This window comes from Papio anubis, chromosome 12 (assembly GCF_008728515.1).
Source record: "Papio anubis isolate 15944 chromosome 12, Panubis1.0, whole genome shotgun sequence".
Lineage (NCBI taxonomy): Eukaryota > Metazoa > Chordata > Mammalia > Primates > Cercopithecidae > Papio > Papio anubis.
In genome coordinates, this window is record NC_044987.1 from 63,538,205 (window position 1) to 63,556,162 (window position 17,958).

Consider the following 17,958-nt stretch of genomic DNA (forward strand, 5'->3'; position numbering starts at 1 on the left):
TTTTGTTCTCTACCTTATAAATTGTGGGATTCTAGAGGAGTCTGCTTTTCTCCCAAGAAGTATCTCTTCTTTCCTTGCTTTTCTTATGCTCTCCTTGAGATATCTTGGTTATTCTCATGGCTTTAAATAGCACTTATATCCAGAAGACTCATAAATCTGCAATCTAATTATGGCATCTCCAGAGTTCTATGTTTTAAAAGTTAGCAGAATCTTTAATGCTGTGGCAAAGTTTCTGGTTTTAAGTGTAAAGGTAGTAATGAAATGTGAAAATATAGTGAAGCAATCAAACCTGTAATTTAGAAACATAATTGATAGCACTTTGGAGAACAAAGCTCCATGCTTCACGTGGTGAATAAAAGGTAAATAAAATACTATGGCAACCCCTGAGGGACATCTTCACCCATCATCACTCAGTTACTTCAACCTCTGTATGAGACAAATAGAACTCATTCTCTCCTCCCTTCCAAACTTGGCTCTTCCTCCTGCTTCATTTATCAGCAAATGGCATCGAACTCTAGCAAATCACTGAATTAAAATTACTACCCACCATATGCACACACATGTGTGCACACACACACCCTCGTCTTTCTCTCTCTCATCCCTTACATATAAAGATTAGTTTTTAATTGATTCTACTCCTGAAATGCAAAAAATGAGAACCTCGGGAGGTCTATATAAGAAGGCCAAGCAATTGTTAGTAGTGGGTATTTGAAGCTATTATTTCATTGTGTTTTTCTTACATTGAAAAAATCTTAAGCGTTTATATCCAAGACTAGAGGGGGACTAATGAATATTCTTAGAAGGAGGCACTAAATTTCTCCCAAGCTTCTCTTTTGTGCTGCTTTCACTCTCAAATCTTTCCGACCCATCCTCTGCAATTCATACATACCTTCATTTTCTCTCTTCAGAAATAAGGTATATTCTCTCAACTAACTTTCCTGCCTACTCAGATTATGATGATACTCTTCTTTCACTGCACTATTATAAGCTATAGCTTGTGGCTCTCTTAATCTGCTGAACTAGACCGTATAGTGTCATCAGTATTCTCCATGCTATTGGCAATGGTATGGCTATCGTGTGTAACTGACCTGGGTTCAGATTCTAGCTCAAACACTAACTAGTTTTGAGACCATCTACACCATTAATAAAAATATTGCTCAAACACTAACTAGTTTTGAGACCATCTACACCATTAATAAAAATATTACTCATAGAAATAGCTACCATTTACTGGACACTTGTTTTGTGAACATTATTGTCCTCAGTGCTTTATAAGCATTATTTTAATTCTTACTATATCGTCATGCGACAAGTATTATTAGATTCACTTTAAATTAATTTTTCTGGTAAAGACACTGAGTATCAGAAGTTCTGAAACATATTTGAAATCACACACAACTAGTGAAAGTCAGAGCTGAATTTTTAACCCAGGTGTTTTTAATTCCAAAGCTCATGCTCTCAAAAACAATTGTTTTACTGAAATCTACAAATAATACAAACTTTCTGTGATCCAGTTTCTTCATCTATAAGACAGGGTATGCACTGTGTCTAATACCAGTAGCTGGCATGCAACGTGCTCGAAATTGGTAATTTTTCATTTTTAGTAATAGCTATTGGGCATAGAAATGAGATTCACTGACTGTGATAAATATATTAGCACACTAATTAAACCATTTGACGAAAAACAAGTTATCCAACCTGTATCAGGCAGAACAAAATACCCATTCTCTACCTATTTCCTGAGAATAAATAATTCTGCAAATTCTACCATCCTCCTCAGCCCACCATCCCAACATCTAATCTAATTCTGCACATTGTGAAGAAATTATTCCCTGTGGGTGAGAAAGTCCAATTCATCTAGAGTCAAGCATTTTCATTGAACAAAACAGTTTTACTTACAGAGCCCATACAGCAGTCCGGCCTGTTCCTTTCAGGCTGACTCAGAAGGCTGAGAGGCTTTAGATTCCAGGGGAGGGCCAAGCTTTCAAATATGAGGAGACTTATTCCAGCCTGATTGGAGACAGGCACAGAGCTGAGAGGCCAGTTCCTGGTGGTGGTGCTACTAACTCACTGTGTCTTCAGGGTGTGGAGATTCCCAGAAGACTTCTTTTGCCTCATATAGTCCTTTTATATCCGTTTCATTATGCAATTACTTATGGTGGCTATGTGCTTTATGGGCTGATGTAACTTTTTGTTCATGTGTCATTTACTCAAAAGCTTTTTTATTTAACAGCTTTATTGATATATAATTCACATACTATAAAATTCACCCATTTATAGTGTATGATTCAATTGTTTTTAGTAAAGTCACAGAACTGTGCAAAAAACATCATTGCAATTCAATTTTAGAACATTTTCATTACCCTTAAAAGGAACCTCATAATCACTAGCAGTCACTCTGAAGGAGATTTTAAAAGACAAAATATTGTATCAAATTGCTAAATGGCATCTCCTATTATGAGTGAGAGTCCAACTCCAGCCCTTAACTCCTCAGTATCTATTATTATTCACAGCAGCATGGTTTCATTAGTCTGCTTGTGGTTCTTTGCAGCAGCAGTCTTTCTCTTATAGATAAAAAATAATTCATTTACTCATCCATACATATATCCAGTAAATATTTCATAAGAATGTCCCATATTCTAAACATTATGCTCAGTGATAGAGTTTTTTTTAAGAATACACCATAATTCTTACTGTTTAGGATTTTAGTGTAGAAGATAGGTTAACCAATAATTACATGTTAACCAATGATAAGGTTATCCTAGAGGCATGAACCAAATGTTTGGTGAATACGGTAGGTAAAAGTCTTAGTTCACAACTTAGTTGTGCATAAAATACAGTTTCATTTATTTTTTGTAATTTTGACCTGTTTTATATTTTGAAGTCCCAACCTACCAGGTTGAAGAGAATTAGTCACAATAATTTGGGGTTCTCCCTACTTGTAGTCAAATTTTGAAAATCTTGTATTATATCAAGAAAAATTGTGGGTAGATGGGTGATTGATGTCACCTTCTGTCAGGTTACTATTGCTCTCATTAGTCTTTAATAAATAGAATGCATAGATTGCTATAAGTTGTCCATCTTGTCTACTTAATGGCCTCTTTAAATCCTTAGATATTCCCACTAATTTTGGACCACTCTTTGGGCATGTGGGGCTTGGATTCATTCTCGGTTTCTGTCTCTTACATCCTGCATTTAATCCATCAGTAAATTTTGTCAATCTCTTTGAAAAATACAACCAGAAATTGATCACTCTTTATCATCTCCAGAAATGTCACCTTTATTTAAGTCACAATTATCTCTCACTTGAGTAATTTCAGTAGTTTCCTAACCATTCTCCCTGCTTCCGATATTATATCCTCCCCACTATCAAGTCTGTTTCACTACTGAAAATGTGATAGCCTGAGTGATTTTCTTCTTCATAGTGTAATAAAAACAATAAATAACAAGAACAATAATATTTTATTATGCATTCTACATCCACGATACTATGCCAAGTGTTTGCGATAGGCAGGATAATGGCCCCCAAAGATATCTATGTCTCAATGCCTGGAATCTGTGAATATGTCACCTTACATTGTAAAGGGACTTTGCAGATGTGATTAAAGTTAAATAACTTGAGATGGCGAGATTAGATGGATTAGCTGGGTGGACCCAATATATTCACATGAGTCTTTAAAAGTGGAGAATGAAAGAGATGGCAGCATGAGAAGGATTTGATCCACTGTTGCTGGCTTCGAAGATGGCAGAAGGAGGCCACAAGCCAAGGAATGTGGGAAGCCTCCAAAAGGAGAAAATAAGATAATTGTTGTTTCCCTATCCCCTCTATAAAGAAATGCAGCCTGATGATTCCTTGATTTTAGCTCAGTGAGATCCATGTCAACTTTTGACTTACACAACTCTGCAATAATAAATTCGGTAGAAGAATCCATTATTAGTTTGATTTATGTCTTAAACTATGTTTAAACCAAAAGTTAGAGTTTAAGTAACTTAGTTAGGTTTCTCAGTCATAAATGGCACAACCAGTATTCAAAGCCTGGGCTATCTGACACCCTTTCAGTTTTCAAAACTCAAGCCTTCACATGACCATCCATCCACCACTACTTTCAATTTGAGTCGTCTACACCCAAAAGCCTTCATGCATGCTGATGCGCCAAACCGAATGTTAACAGGTTGTCACTTGTGCATGCTTATACCTTGCACATAAAGGTTTTTTATTGTTGTGTTTCCTCACAGTAAATTTCTTGAGACCTTTGAAAACACTTTGCCTACCAAGTTGGGCAAATTCTAGGGCTGTGACTCTTTTCCCATTAGTCTCAGAAACTGTTTTGGAATAGTCACATATTTTTATTCTTATGGTTGAAAGAATGTTACTCTTATAAGAAAAATAAAGTTACTATAGTGGTATCATGTAAATTTTGTGCCAGAGCTTAGTACATGAAAATGAAACTAGTGTGCATACTGGTCAAAGCACCAATACACACACTGGTACACATACTTCAAAATATGACTCTTCTCACTGCCCTATTCTCATGCCAGCCTAGCAGAACAGTAGTTGGTAATTTAATTAAACTTTCTGAAAATTCCAGTTCAATGTTCCTCCATGAAATTACATAGCAACACACCTTGTTGGTACATTAATATTAACACCATTGAATCCAGGAAACATATCATAGTCTGTGATGTCATTTGACTTCATACTAATGTTTCTGAAACTTGGTAATCCAAATGGGAAGTACCAAATTGGAGACAGGAAAACTCTGCACTAGGAACTTGAAATAAGTCTCATTTATTGACTGTCAACATTTTACTACAGTAAACAGTAAAATATTCTTGCCTATCAAATCAGCAAATGTTTTTTAAAACACATAATACACAGTGTTGTGTTGCTGTGTTACAGTGGACTAGGCATTGTTTTACAATGTTTGCATGAACTTTCTGGAAGCAGATTTTCCAGTATATTTTATTGTCCTAAAATGTCCATAATATTCCATTTCTAAAACTTTATTGAAAGGAAGATATCAGAAATGCACGTATTTTATGTACAGGAAAATTTATTGCCCCATTATTTACAGTGGTAAAAATATAGATAAAAATTCTCAATGATGCAGAATATATAAAGCATTTATACCCAGTCCTGGGATGTTATGCAACCTTTAAAATTTGTGCATATAGCAGCTCAAGTGGATGGTCATGCTTGATCAGGAAATAGAAAAACAAGTTTCAGGGCTAAGACTAGTACAAGGAGCAAACAGTTTAGGATATAAAAGAAACAGAATTTGATACAGGAGCAAGAGGTCAGAGGCAAACCAGGTAATACAAGGTTAATGTATTGAAATTGTAGAAATAAACTTAAAAGAGAACAAACGATAACAACAGCAACAAAAACGGGTTGCTGCATGTTACTGTTTGAATATGTGTCCCATGTTGGAAATTTAATTCCCAAATTCATATCTTGATTAGATATGAAACCTTTGGGAGATAAGTAGGATTAGATAAGGTCATCATGATGGGACTGGTGGATTTATAACAAGAAAAAGAGATCTGGGCTGACACACATGCCCTTGCCCTTTTGCCATGTGATGCCCTCCACTATGTAATGACAGCACAAAACCTCTCTCCAGATGCTGGCACCGTGCTTTTGAATTTCCTAGCCTCCAGAACTGTGAGCTAAATATACTTCTTTCCTTCATAAATTACCTAGTATTTGGTATTGTGTTAGAGCACGAGGAAATAGATTAAGACACTATGTCAAAAACCATTTTGTTTATACTGCTGTTTAGAAAAGTTATTAAAACTCCATATCACCTACTAGCCCTCCACGGTCTGATAAAAGTCTCATTCACGTCTTTTCCTGGATCCAGCCACGTTGGATTTAGCAGTTTTCCTACCATGTTTATATGGCCAACACTCACCATTCAATTTTGGTGTGTATAGAAATGTCACTCACCCTTACCTCTCCCTGTGAACTTCTGGCTATTCCTAATATTCCTATTTATTCCATTCCTCTCTGCTCCCACTATATCTTGTTGCACATGCCTTCATTATAGTTCTTAATTCATTTATTAAAAGAAATATCGTATAATCTACATATATCTGGCATTGAACAAGATCCTGAGGGTGTAACAGTGAACACAATAGATATCACCCCAAATATTACACAGTTTGAAGTCTAGTGGGGGATACAAATAAGTAAATGGGAAATTAAAATACTGTGTTATAATTACTCTATAAGTGGTATTCACAGAGATCTTTGCTATTGAAGGACCAATAATGTTAGCATCGCCTGGAAACTTGTTGGAAATGAAAAGAAAATTAGATCTTCTGAATTAGAACCTGCACTTTTGCAAGATACCTAGAGCATTAATGTGCTGTTCATATTTGTGAAGTGCTGGTATAGATCACCTAGGTGCTGGGACAATTTAGCCCGTGTGATCAAGGGAGGCTAACCAAATGTAATCGATAATATGAGATCTGAGTGAGTGAAAAGGGTTTTGTCAGGGGAGCTAGTAATGAGGGCAGGAGAGTAGAGTAGGGTGAGGGGATGACAGAAGGTTAAGGAAATATTCCAGGCACAGTCAACAGCTGTGGTGTTTCATCTGCTTGGCGGACTGAGGACCAAATTAGGGCACTGCAAAGTAGGGAAACTAAAAAGAAAAATTAAAAAAGGATAAAAAACGCTACAGAGTTAAGCTTCCATTAGTTTATCCACGATCTGCAAATCAGAAAATCTAGGATAAAAAGCTATTTTAATTTTAATATAAATAAAAAATAAAACTGTTTTGAATTATATTTGAAACAGAGTTGAGGAATCAGTAAACATCATAATACTGCCTCAGAGAATAGAATGAAAGAAGGCTCAGACCTGAGCCAAACCATGCCATGTTTAGGAAACTGAAAATGAGTTCTGTGTGACTGAAGGAGAAAGAGTAGAAATGAATGTTTCTCCACCTCAAGGGGTCGCAAGGCCAGATTTCTGAGGACCTGGGAAGCCAAAGAATTGAAAGCAGGGTAATGTCCTGACCAGATTTGTGTTATAATGGTTGTCTATCTATCTGTCATATATATGAGTTCCTTGAGAGTAGATACTACACCTTTTCATCTCAACATTGGAACACAGTATCTGACACATACTAGGCGCTAAATGATAATTTAATAAAATTGCCATTTTAATGAAAACTAGTAATCATAAATAATAAAAATAAATAATTATAATGATTAATAACACATTTTGAGTGAGTGAGTGCAAAGTGTACTGTGCTAAGACCTTTTTATGGATCAATACTGGGTTACCTTATTTTACAAAATAGACTTATAAAGCAGTATAACTATTTTCTCCAAACTGAAAGCCAAAAACAGAGGTGATGTAGTTACACAGTTAGCCTAAGGTCACACGATTGGTGACAGAACTGAGCTTTGGTCCAAGGTTGTCTTGTTCCAAATACTTTCAGTTGAACCAATGCTATGTTGACTCTTTTTTTTTTTATTTTAATTTTTTTTTTTTTTTTTTTTGAGATGGAGTCTCGCTCTGTCGCCCAGGCTGGAGTACAGTGGTGCGATCTCGGCTCACTGCAAGCTCCACCTCCCGGATTCATGCCCTTCTTCTGCCTCAGCCTGTTTAGTAGCTGGGACTACAGGCACCCGCCACCACGCCTGGCTAATTTTTTTGTATTTTTTTTAGTAGAGATGGGGTTTCACTGTGTTAGCCAGGATGGTCATGATCTATATTGACTCTTAATGGACAGGTGGGTGTAGGCAAGTGTTTAACATACTTAAGTCCTGGGACAGTACAATTAGAATATACAACTAGTCAAAATGAATGTTGATCATTATGCCCTTCTTGTAACCACTGATTGTTAGGCCATGGCTGGTGAATGGTTTAAATGTCTGGAGTTTGCACTAAAAAAGAGCCTGAAGTTCTTCTGTGTCCCATTTTCTGCAGCTGTGTGTAGAAGATCAGCCTGCACATGTGTCTGTGAGCATGAACCAGTGCTCCTCAGACTGGAATTCCTAGCATGGATAGTAAAATTTTCACATTTATTTCCCTGTAACAGCCTGGACATCTGTTTTTGCTTCTGTATCTTGAAAGCTTCTATTTAAATTGTGCATTTTTTCCCACGGAGTCTCACACATTATGTTGCACATTTATCTGGGACTGTTAAGATTTCTCCCCAACCCGCTGAAGTATTTCTGGGGGAAGATTGTGTTTCAATTAGTCCAGAAGATACCTAAAAAGAGAGCATATTTTCTCAGGTTCTTTGTGAACTTCTGGGAAAAAATGCGTCTTTCCAGATTTTCCTAGAGATCTAGCATCTTGTAACATAAGAAGAAGAAAAAAATTAAACAGGTATCTGCTCTGTAGCAACTCTAATGGGAATAGTTACCACGTCCTCTTCTTCCATATAGCAGGCCTTTGCAAGGTAATGTCCTCTTGATACAGCCTCTTATACCAAGAAACATGTTTAAATAGTTGTCCTTGAAACTTACCAACCTTCCAAGCTCACCATTAATTGTGAAACACTATATTAATGAAAAAGCTGAAAGTCATTTATGAGCGTTCACGGCTTAAATAGAAGCTGTCTGTCAAACATGGTTAATTCTCCACCACAGTGGTAAACATACTGGTAGCAGTTTTAGGACAGTTAGAGCAGCCTAGTATCTCTGTAAGCTAGCAAGGGACACACAAGGGACTCATAAAGTTTTGTAGTCTTCCTTTAGTCACTTCCTCTTAAGTTGTCATTTTCTGTGACTATGCACAGGTTAGCAACAACTCCCAGGAAATTCAGGGGAGGGCTTGGGCCCTCAATCAGAAAACCACTGCACTACCTTCAGTGAATGTAGTAACTCAGCAACCCCTTTCCTATTTGGGTTCCATGTCTTATGATTGCTGTGAAATTGGCAAATGGCAGCTGAGCAAACTCAGCTGTTAATGATCCGTTAACACCACCACTTCTTTACTCTGGCTCTATGTACACTGGTCCCACAGCTATTTAGGGTTCAAATTGCTCTTGAATGAGACCTGAAATTGCAGTTCATCTGTAGAATTATCTTTTGGGGAAGAAAGAGTGAAGACAGACTGAAAATATGTTGCCTTTTACAATTTGTTATTTGGAGCACAAAGGGTTAGCAGAACACAGCTCTATGGGGTTCTCACCTAGGAATTTGTTTTTCTGTTGGGTAAATGACTCTCACCAGGTGACTTCTAGGCTCCTTATAAAGGCTCTTTCTCTCAAATCTGGTAGTTCTCCTATTCCTGAATTTTCTCCCTATGTTTTCTCCTGGCAGAAGAGGACCTCTTTGTCAAGGGGCAGGGCTGATCAGGGGCTGATTCTGCAGCTGTAGTAGTACAGAACCTTTCTGCAAGTTAGTGATGTTGAGACAACTCTCACTTGCTTTGTGTTAATAGATTCTCTGCTGTGTGGGATGATCCTTCAAATAGCAGGGGGCAGGATCAAATAACCTCACCTTCCAGACCCCAGAATTCTTCTGCACACAAGGTCAGTGTTGTGGTGCACTGAAGACATTTATAAGTAGATCAGGTACTGTATAACCTTCAGATAGTATATGAAGTCAACACAGAAGTGTTCAGAGTAAATTAGTGAGCATGAACTCAGTAGTATATTTTCATACATTATGTCAACTCAAAAATATTGTTGTAGCATTCAAAATAGTTATTCCAAATATAGAGTACAGTCATCAGCATGTGTTTGTTCATTCCACAGTAAAAAAAAAAAAAAAATACGAAAAAAAAAAAAAAAATTAAATAAAGAGTTTGCGAGAGCATGGCGTTTGGAGTAAGAACAGAGCTCAATTCCTGAATCTGCCATTGGCTTGTTGGATGAATTTGAGAACGTCATATGGTTCCTCTGAGACTCGATTATCTCATCTTACCCTGCTTTCTCATCCATAAAAGGGAGTTATTAATACCCAATAATGGTGTTGTGATAGTAATGAATGTGAAGCATTGTCATGAGGGCTATTTCGATGTTCCTGGTAGTCTGGTGACAGGGATGTTTAAGTTATAGGCCCTGTCATGGAAGAATTCTCAGTAGGGGAGAAAGAGACACTTAAAGAGATCTGTTTAAGAAGAGTTTAATATTTGCTTGTTAGTTTTAGTGCAGGACAACTCAAGACTGGTTTAAGAATCATAGAATTTTTTTAAAAAGCTATTCTTGGCTGGGCGCAGTGGCTCACACCTGTAATCCCAACACTTTGGGAGGCTGAGGTGGGCGGATCATGAGGTCAGGAGATCGAGACCATCCTGGCCAACATGGTGAAACCCCCGTCTCTACTAAAATACAAAAAATTAGCTGCGTGTGGTGATGGGCGCCTGTAGTCCCAGCTACTCGGGAGGCTGAGGCAGGAGAATCGCTTGAACCTGGGAGGAGGAGGTGATTGTGCCATTGCACTCCAGCCTAGAGACAGAGCAAGACTCTGTCTAAAAAAAAAAAAAAAAAAAGAAAAAAGAAAAAAGAAAAAAAAAGCTGTTCTTGGACCCATGTTTGCTAATAGAGTTCCCTCTGTTACAAGAATCCTATTATGTTTCCCTTTGATTGTAGGAGTTGAAGAAAGATGCTATGAGCTGTGTGCAGTGGAAAGAGGGACTCAGAGATTCAGCGAAGTAAATTATTTGGCACTTAGGAGACATTAAATACATTACCACTAATTTTATTAGAAATATAGCTGAGTACTTACTCTGTTGGGTTTTTCTTTTATGTTTTATTTTTGCTGTTTACAATATAGCTATTCTATTTATTTTTATTGTGATAAAATCACACTTGTAATCCCAGCACTTTGGAGGCCAAGGCAGGTGTATTCCTTGAGTTCAATAGTTCAAGACCAGCCTGGGCAACATGGTGAAACCCCATCTCTACAAAAAATTTAAAAAAAATTATCCAGGCATGATGGTGTGTGCCTGTAGTCTCAGCTACTTTACAGGTACTTTACTTGGCAGGCTGAGGTGGAAGGATCACTGGAGCCTGAAAGTTTGAGGCTGCAGTGAGCAGTGATTGCACCACTGTACTCCACCCTGGGCAACAGAGCAAGACCCTGTAAAAAAAAAAGAAAGAAAAGAAAAAAAAGAACACTTAACATGAGATTTACTCAAACTTTTAATCACACAATACAGTATTGTTAACTATAAGTAAAATGTTGTATATCAGATCTCTGGAACTAATTCTTCTTTAGTAACTGAAACTTTACACCTGTTTAACAGCATCTCCCCCATTTTTCCCTCTCCCTGTGTCTGTTGCAATCACTATTCGACTTTCTGTTTCTATGAGTTTGGTTAAGGGATACTTCCAATATAAGTGGAATCATGAAGTATTTCATTTCAGGTTCATCCATGTTGTAGCATGTGTCAGAATATTACTACTTTTAAGGTTGAATAGTATTCTATGACATGCATGTCTTGTGCTTTCTTTATCCATTCATTTGTTGATGGATATTTAGGTTGTTTCCATGTGTTGGCTATTGTAATTAATTCTGCAATGAACATGGAAGTGCAGATATCTCTTTGACTATTTATTTCCTTTGGATATATACACAGAGTGGATGTGCTGTTTTTCACAGTGGTTGCATGATTTTACATTCTCACCAACTGTGTACAATAGGTCCAGTTTCTTCTCATTCTTGTCAACACTTGACATCTTTTTATATTTTATATTTGTTGGCCATTTGTATGTTTTCTTTGGAGAAATCTCTATTCAAGTCCTTTGTCCTTTTTTTTTTTTGAGACGGAGTCTCCCTCTCTCCCAGGCTGGAGTGCAGTGGGCTATCTTGGCTCACTGCAAGCTCCGCCTCCCGGGTTCACGCCATTCTCCTGCCTCAGCCTCCCAAGTAGCTGGGACTACAGGCGCCCGCCACCACGCCTGGCTAATTTTTTGTATTTTTAGTAGAGACGGGGTTTCACCATGTTAGCCAGATGGTCTCGATCTCCTGACCTCGTAATCCGCCCGCCTCGGCCTCCCAAAGTGTTGGGATTACAGGCATGAGCCACCGTGCCCGGCCTTTGTCCATTTTTAAATTGAGTTATTTGTGTTTTTGCTACTGAGTTGTAGGAGTTCCTTATATATTTTGAATATTAACCCCTAATCAGATATATGGTTTGCAAATTGGGCTTATTTACTATAATAAAAAGAACATTAAATTGAGAGGTTGCTTCCTCATTTTTAAAATAAAGAGTGTATGATCTTAAGGTCATTACTTGCTCTCTACTTCAACTGGGAAAATAAATGTTTTTATCACTAGGTTCAAATTTGAGCAAAGTCCTTGTCTCAAAGATAAATATCAGATTATTGAGAAAACTGTTTGTTTTCCTCCAATGTTAAAATATGTTCTTATGGTTGCATGAATTTAACTTATAATTTGAGGGGGCCACATATCAGAAATCACACATATGTGGAAATATTAAGTGCTGGGGTTTATCACTATTTTCAGAAGCAGTTCATTCATTTATTCAACAGGTACTTTTAGATGCTGTTGTGCTAGCCATTTTTTCTGGCTCTAAGATCATAGGTCTGAGGAAAAATGGTCCTTGTATTTTCCTGGGAGTTATTTTTACCTTAGTGGCCATGCCTCCTCAATATCGTTAGAGGATGCTTCTTCTGGTCTTTTCTTTAAATACTGCTGTTCCCCAGCACTCTGTCCTCAGACTTCATTTCTTTAGATTTATTACCCTACGATATTTGTCACTGATCCTGTGACTTCAACCATAGACATTAGTTTCACAACTCTCAGGCTCCATTATCAGGGCACGAGTCATTTTCCCTAGGATGTGGAAGTTGGTTCATGTCTCGATTCTTGTATGTAAAGTCGCAGGTGAAAAAGTGAAGCTTATCTTCTAACTGAGATCCAAGGGTTGACTCAAAAATCCATATATTTTGTTTTGTCTTGCATTGCCTCTCAATTCAGAATTTCCAGCATATATATATATTTTAGTGAGAACTCAAAGAGCCTTCCTGTATTGAACATTTTTCCTTCTTCTCAAATACCTAGAGAAATGCCCTCTTGAACGCACTTTCTGTAACCAATTCTTCTTACTGATGTCTAAGTTCCTGTCTATTCATTCAGGGGATTGCAATGAAGATAACCAAGTTAACTTACACTCAAATATTTTCCTTCTCAGAGTCATGTACAGACCTTCTTAAAGTAGCAAGTCTGATTCTAATGCACACACTAACACTGTAGGTATTTAATTTTTTTTGAGTAAATACATGCATGAGTGAGTGAAAGGGGAACATAGATATGTTAAAAACCAAGCATTCTTTCTGTAGATAAAAAACAGTGTCAGAAAACTTAAGACAAGAAGCAATATACAGAAACGTTTTCAATCCTACAGATTTATGGATCTAGGTGAGCAAACACTTAGATCTCCAGAGAAAACCTCTTTCCCCCAGCCAATCTATTCTCAATACCCTTTTGCAGAAATGGAAAATCAAGAAACTTGCTCAGGTAAATACTCCAGTTATTATCCATGACTTTCCAATGAGTTCCTTTGTTCTTGTTAAGGTTATTTAAGCCATCTTTTTTTTTCAGGCAGAATTTCATTTGAACATAATCAACTTCTCAATTATTACCTGTATAAACAAACCTTTTTTCTATTATCACCCACTGTGGTCCATTTAGATTTAATTGTTTCTTTCCTGGTACTTAGTTTTATGTATTTGTTTTTTCACTCAGCAGCTGTTGTGTATTTATTTGATCAGGAGTTTTTTACTAGAAAATGTTTAATATTATCTTGTCATCTTACTTTCATTGGGTCACATGGACTTATAAACTTTAATGCACCTTAGGGTTTTTGCCTCAGAAACTGAGAAGTGAAGAAAAGCAGGGTGAATTTCCTGTTGTGCTTCTTATGGTTGCCCAGAAATATCCTGTCTGCCCATGTACATACAGTCATAGAACTGAAAATATTTTCTATTATTGAATCTAATCTCCTGTTTTATATATGTATATATAAATATCCTGAAGCCTAGATGGAGTATAATGGGAATCTTGCTAAAAACCAGGTTTCTTTGCACAGTTTAGTGTCTGTGTCCTCTCCTAGTTCATTCAAGAACACATCTAAGAAAACAGTAAGTGGCTATGCATTTTCAATGAAGAATAGGATGTGGTTCTCTAGTGATCGTAAATTGTATGGTATATAGAAGAGAGTGAAAATACTTTTCTTCTCCATTATTACAGGACTTGGTTCTTTTCCTCGAAGACATCTGCTTCTTCACTCATCATGCCATCCTTCAACCAGAGCATTTTCCACTCTGCAGTCTTCTTCCTTACTGGCATCCCTGGCCTTGAAACCCCTCAGACCTGGACCTCCATCCCATTCTGTTGTCTCTATGTCATTGTTATCTCTGGAAATGGCATGATCCTGTTTGTCATCATCACTGAGTCGAGCCTCCATGAACCCATGTACTATTTTCTCTCCATGCTATCCTTCATGGACCTAGATCTGTGTCTTTCTACATTGATCACCATGCTGGGTATTTTCTGGTTCAATGCTCGAGAAATCAGTTTTGATGCCTGCATTGGCCAAATGGCTTCACATTCATGGAGTCCTCAGTACTTTTGGCAATGGCCTTTGACCGCTTCATTGCCATCTGTAACCCACTGAGATATGCCACAATCTTAACCAATTCATGGATTATTAAAGTGGGCTTTGCAATTGTTTTTAGGGGGACAACAGCTCTAGTGCCTCTACTCCTGCTCCTTAAATGCCTCTCCTTCTGCCGTAGTCATGTGCTCCACCATTCCTACTGCTTCCACCCTGATGTGATGAAGCTCTCATGCACAGACACATCGATCAACAGTGCGTTTGGCCTGGCCATTGTTATCTCTACTGCTGGCTTGGACTCCGTCTTGATCCTCCTCTCCTATGCTCTGATCATCCACTCTGTGCTCTGAATTGCCTCCCCAGAGGAGCGGAAAAAGGCTTTTGGTACCTGTGTCTCTCACATCAGTGCAGTTACCATCTTCTACATCCCCATGATCAGTTTGTCACTAGTGTACAGATTTGGAAAGCATGCCCCTCCTCTTGTGCACACGCTCATTGACAATGTTTATCTGCTTATCCCTCCTGTAATGAATCCCATAATCTACAGTATAAAGACAAAGCAAATTCGCAAGACTGTGTTCAAAGTATTTCTCTCTAAGCTAATTTAGGGAAGTTTGAGTGTACTCCTTCTTTACCAAGACTTCCCTGACCCATGTTTGATCATTCAGTACTGTGAGTTACTGTTGTTTATTGAAAAAGCTGGTTTCAACATGCTTTCTCTCTATTCTGACGATCCATTAACTTACTATTTACACAGTTCTAAATGGTGGGTTATTTGAGGGCAGAGATTATGCCGGTACATCTGATCCTGTCATGAATACTGAACCTAGCACAGTATAGGACCACAGTTAAAACATGTCTGAAAGCATGCACAAGTAAAGTCATACTTGGAGTTTAGGCAGTCTCACCACCTCTAGAGTATGTAGCTATGCAAGGTAGGTCTCACATAACATAGATCAGTAGGCAAAGTCTAGTCTAGGTTTTAGTAATTCTTACAGTTTATTTGTAATGATTCATTATTCCACCAGACAGATTGTAAATGGCTGAAGAATATGAATAAGAACAATAAGCAAGAAGTATGAATAAAAGGACTACTTTCCTAATTCTTAAAAGAGTATTTGAGGTCACTTTGGTAAATGCATTTGTATTTTAATAGTAAAAGATCTGGGGGTCCATTGTTTAAATATATGTCTAAAGAAGAAAAATGGGCAAGGATGTAAAGATATATTGTGATGTTAAACACATCATTCATTATACATTGCAATGAAAATATGGAAACTGCTTAAACAATTACTTTAGGGTATTGACTAAATAAAATATAAAATACAATGCAACAAGTTAAATACCAATACAAATATAAATTACATTTTGTTAAAAAAAGATAGGTTAGTATACAAAGTACTTACTATTGTGTATATATTTCATGTGAATATGTGTACATGTATATTAAAAAGTATAAATAAACATATCCCAAACATTGAAACAGCTTATATTTGATAGCTGGATATTGTTTTGTTGACATATTCTTTATACTTTCCTGCATTTTATAAATGTTCAATAATGAGGGTTTCTTTTTCTTTTTAGATAATGAAGTAATTTCCACTTAACACCTTTCCACAAAACAAAACTTTTTTAGTTCTTCATCTTCCATAAGATCTTCATTCCAATGGGTCTTCACAGATCTGGCCTCATACAACCCACTGAATACACTCATTAGATGACATCCACTTTCTACTTGCATCTATCTGTTTTCTCAATGTGGTCCAGCATCTGTGCATCCAAACCACTTGACACTTGTTTTTAAGGTGCAGATTCCTCAATTCTGCTCCAGAACTAATTAAACAGAAGTGCTTGAGATGGAGCCCACAAATTTGCACTTTAACAAGACATTTATGGAATATCATGTATGACAGAGTAACAGTTTTCTGGGGTCTATCCACTTTGATGAATTATGTATATTCCTGAAAAACACCAGGAATATATTGCCTCTCAGTCTTTGATTATTTTGCTCTCTCTGACTGAAATACCCACATCCTTCTTTTCCTGATTGTTCCATTTATTATTCTTTCAGGTGCTGTTAATAAATCTTTGTCTTATAGTTAGTCAGATTTCTCTTCCCCTACTGACCTGAAGCTTTTTGAAAATGGGCATTGGACTTTGGGGATTGATGTATCTTGCACAGATACAAGCACTGTGCTTTATTAATAATAGCTACTTAATGCACGCTTATTGAATTAAATTTATTTTTATATAACTTCACATATATACTTACATATTTTGAGCATCTTCATTTTGGCAAACACTGTGGAAGGGAGGTACTAGGGATAAAACAGTGAACAGGGAAGGCACAGGCTTCATTCTTAAGGTGTTTAAATCTGACTAAACATATCTAAATTAAAACAATATTTTAATGAGTTGTTACTTACAAACTGTGTACAAAACATTATACCATATACTAAGAGTAGTCATAGATGGCGGTCTCTCTTTCTCCCAGTAGGAGCCTGAACCAGTGGAAAAACAAGCAGCTTAGGAAATACTTGACTTGATAAGAAAAATATAGCTCCTAGAAATTTACTGTTTAATAGAGAAAATATAATATGCATTCATTTCTAAGCAATACAAGCACAAACATAAATTATTTAAATTTCATATGGATAGGAAAAGTTTTGAAAAGTAATTTTGAAGTTGGGGCAACCACATTTTTGGGTGCATCTTAAAATAAATGTACTAAGAATGTTACTGTGAAAGCAACGATTTTGATTCATGCTTTAATAATGTAATTTATGAGGTGTCAATTACAGATAATCTTGCATAGTATAGTTATATGTACCTTAATAAAATCCACTTTGAAGTATATTTATTTTCTCTCTTGTAATACTTTATATTTTTTCTTATTTCTAAGTTTTTTTTCTTTCAGTATTAAAGCTTATACTTCTTATTTTTCCCCGCTATCTATGTTATACTCTAAATTCAACAACATCCGATACTATGGTCTATACATTTTGCTTTTATTTATAGTCCATCTGAAAAAATGGTTGTTTAAAACTGTCAGAACTAATGCTGAAAATAGTAGTCTGGTTAATCTGAGGTAGACTTGGAAAGAGTGGGCGATGGGGTATTGAGGTTCTGTTTGAGAATGTCTTCTAAATTGACATTTCTGTAAACTGATATATCAGAGTTTACAAGGAAAATGTGATATCTGTACCATTCAGGTTGATATTGAAACCAAGCAGAGCGCTGCAATATATTAGGGATTCTCAAATTAGGTGCCCAACTTCCTCAGCTGCTTCATGTGGAGCTGTAAAAATGACGAGTTAACGGGTGCAGCTCACCAAGATGACAGTTGTATACATATGTAACAAACCTGCACGTTGTGCACAGGTACCCTAGAACTTAAAATATAATAA

General features: G+C 36.8%; 1 pseudogene; it reads left to right on the top strand.

Annotated features, from left to right (window-relative positions):
* The first annotated feature begins 12,102 nt into the window (after positions 1 to 12,102).
* On the top strand, positions 12,103 to 15,891 carry LOC110741238 (annotated as a pseudogene).
* The last annotated feature ends 2,067 nt before the right edge of the window (positions 15,892 to 17,958 follow it).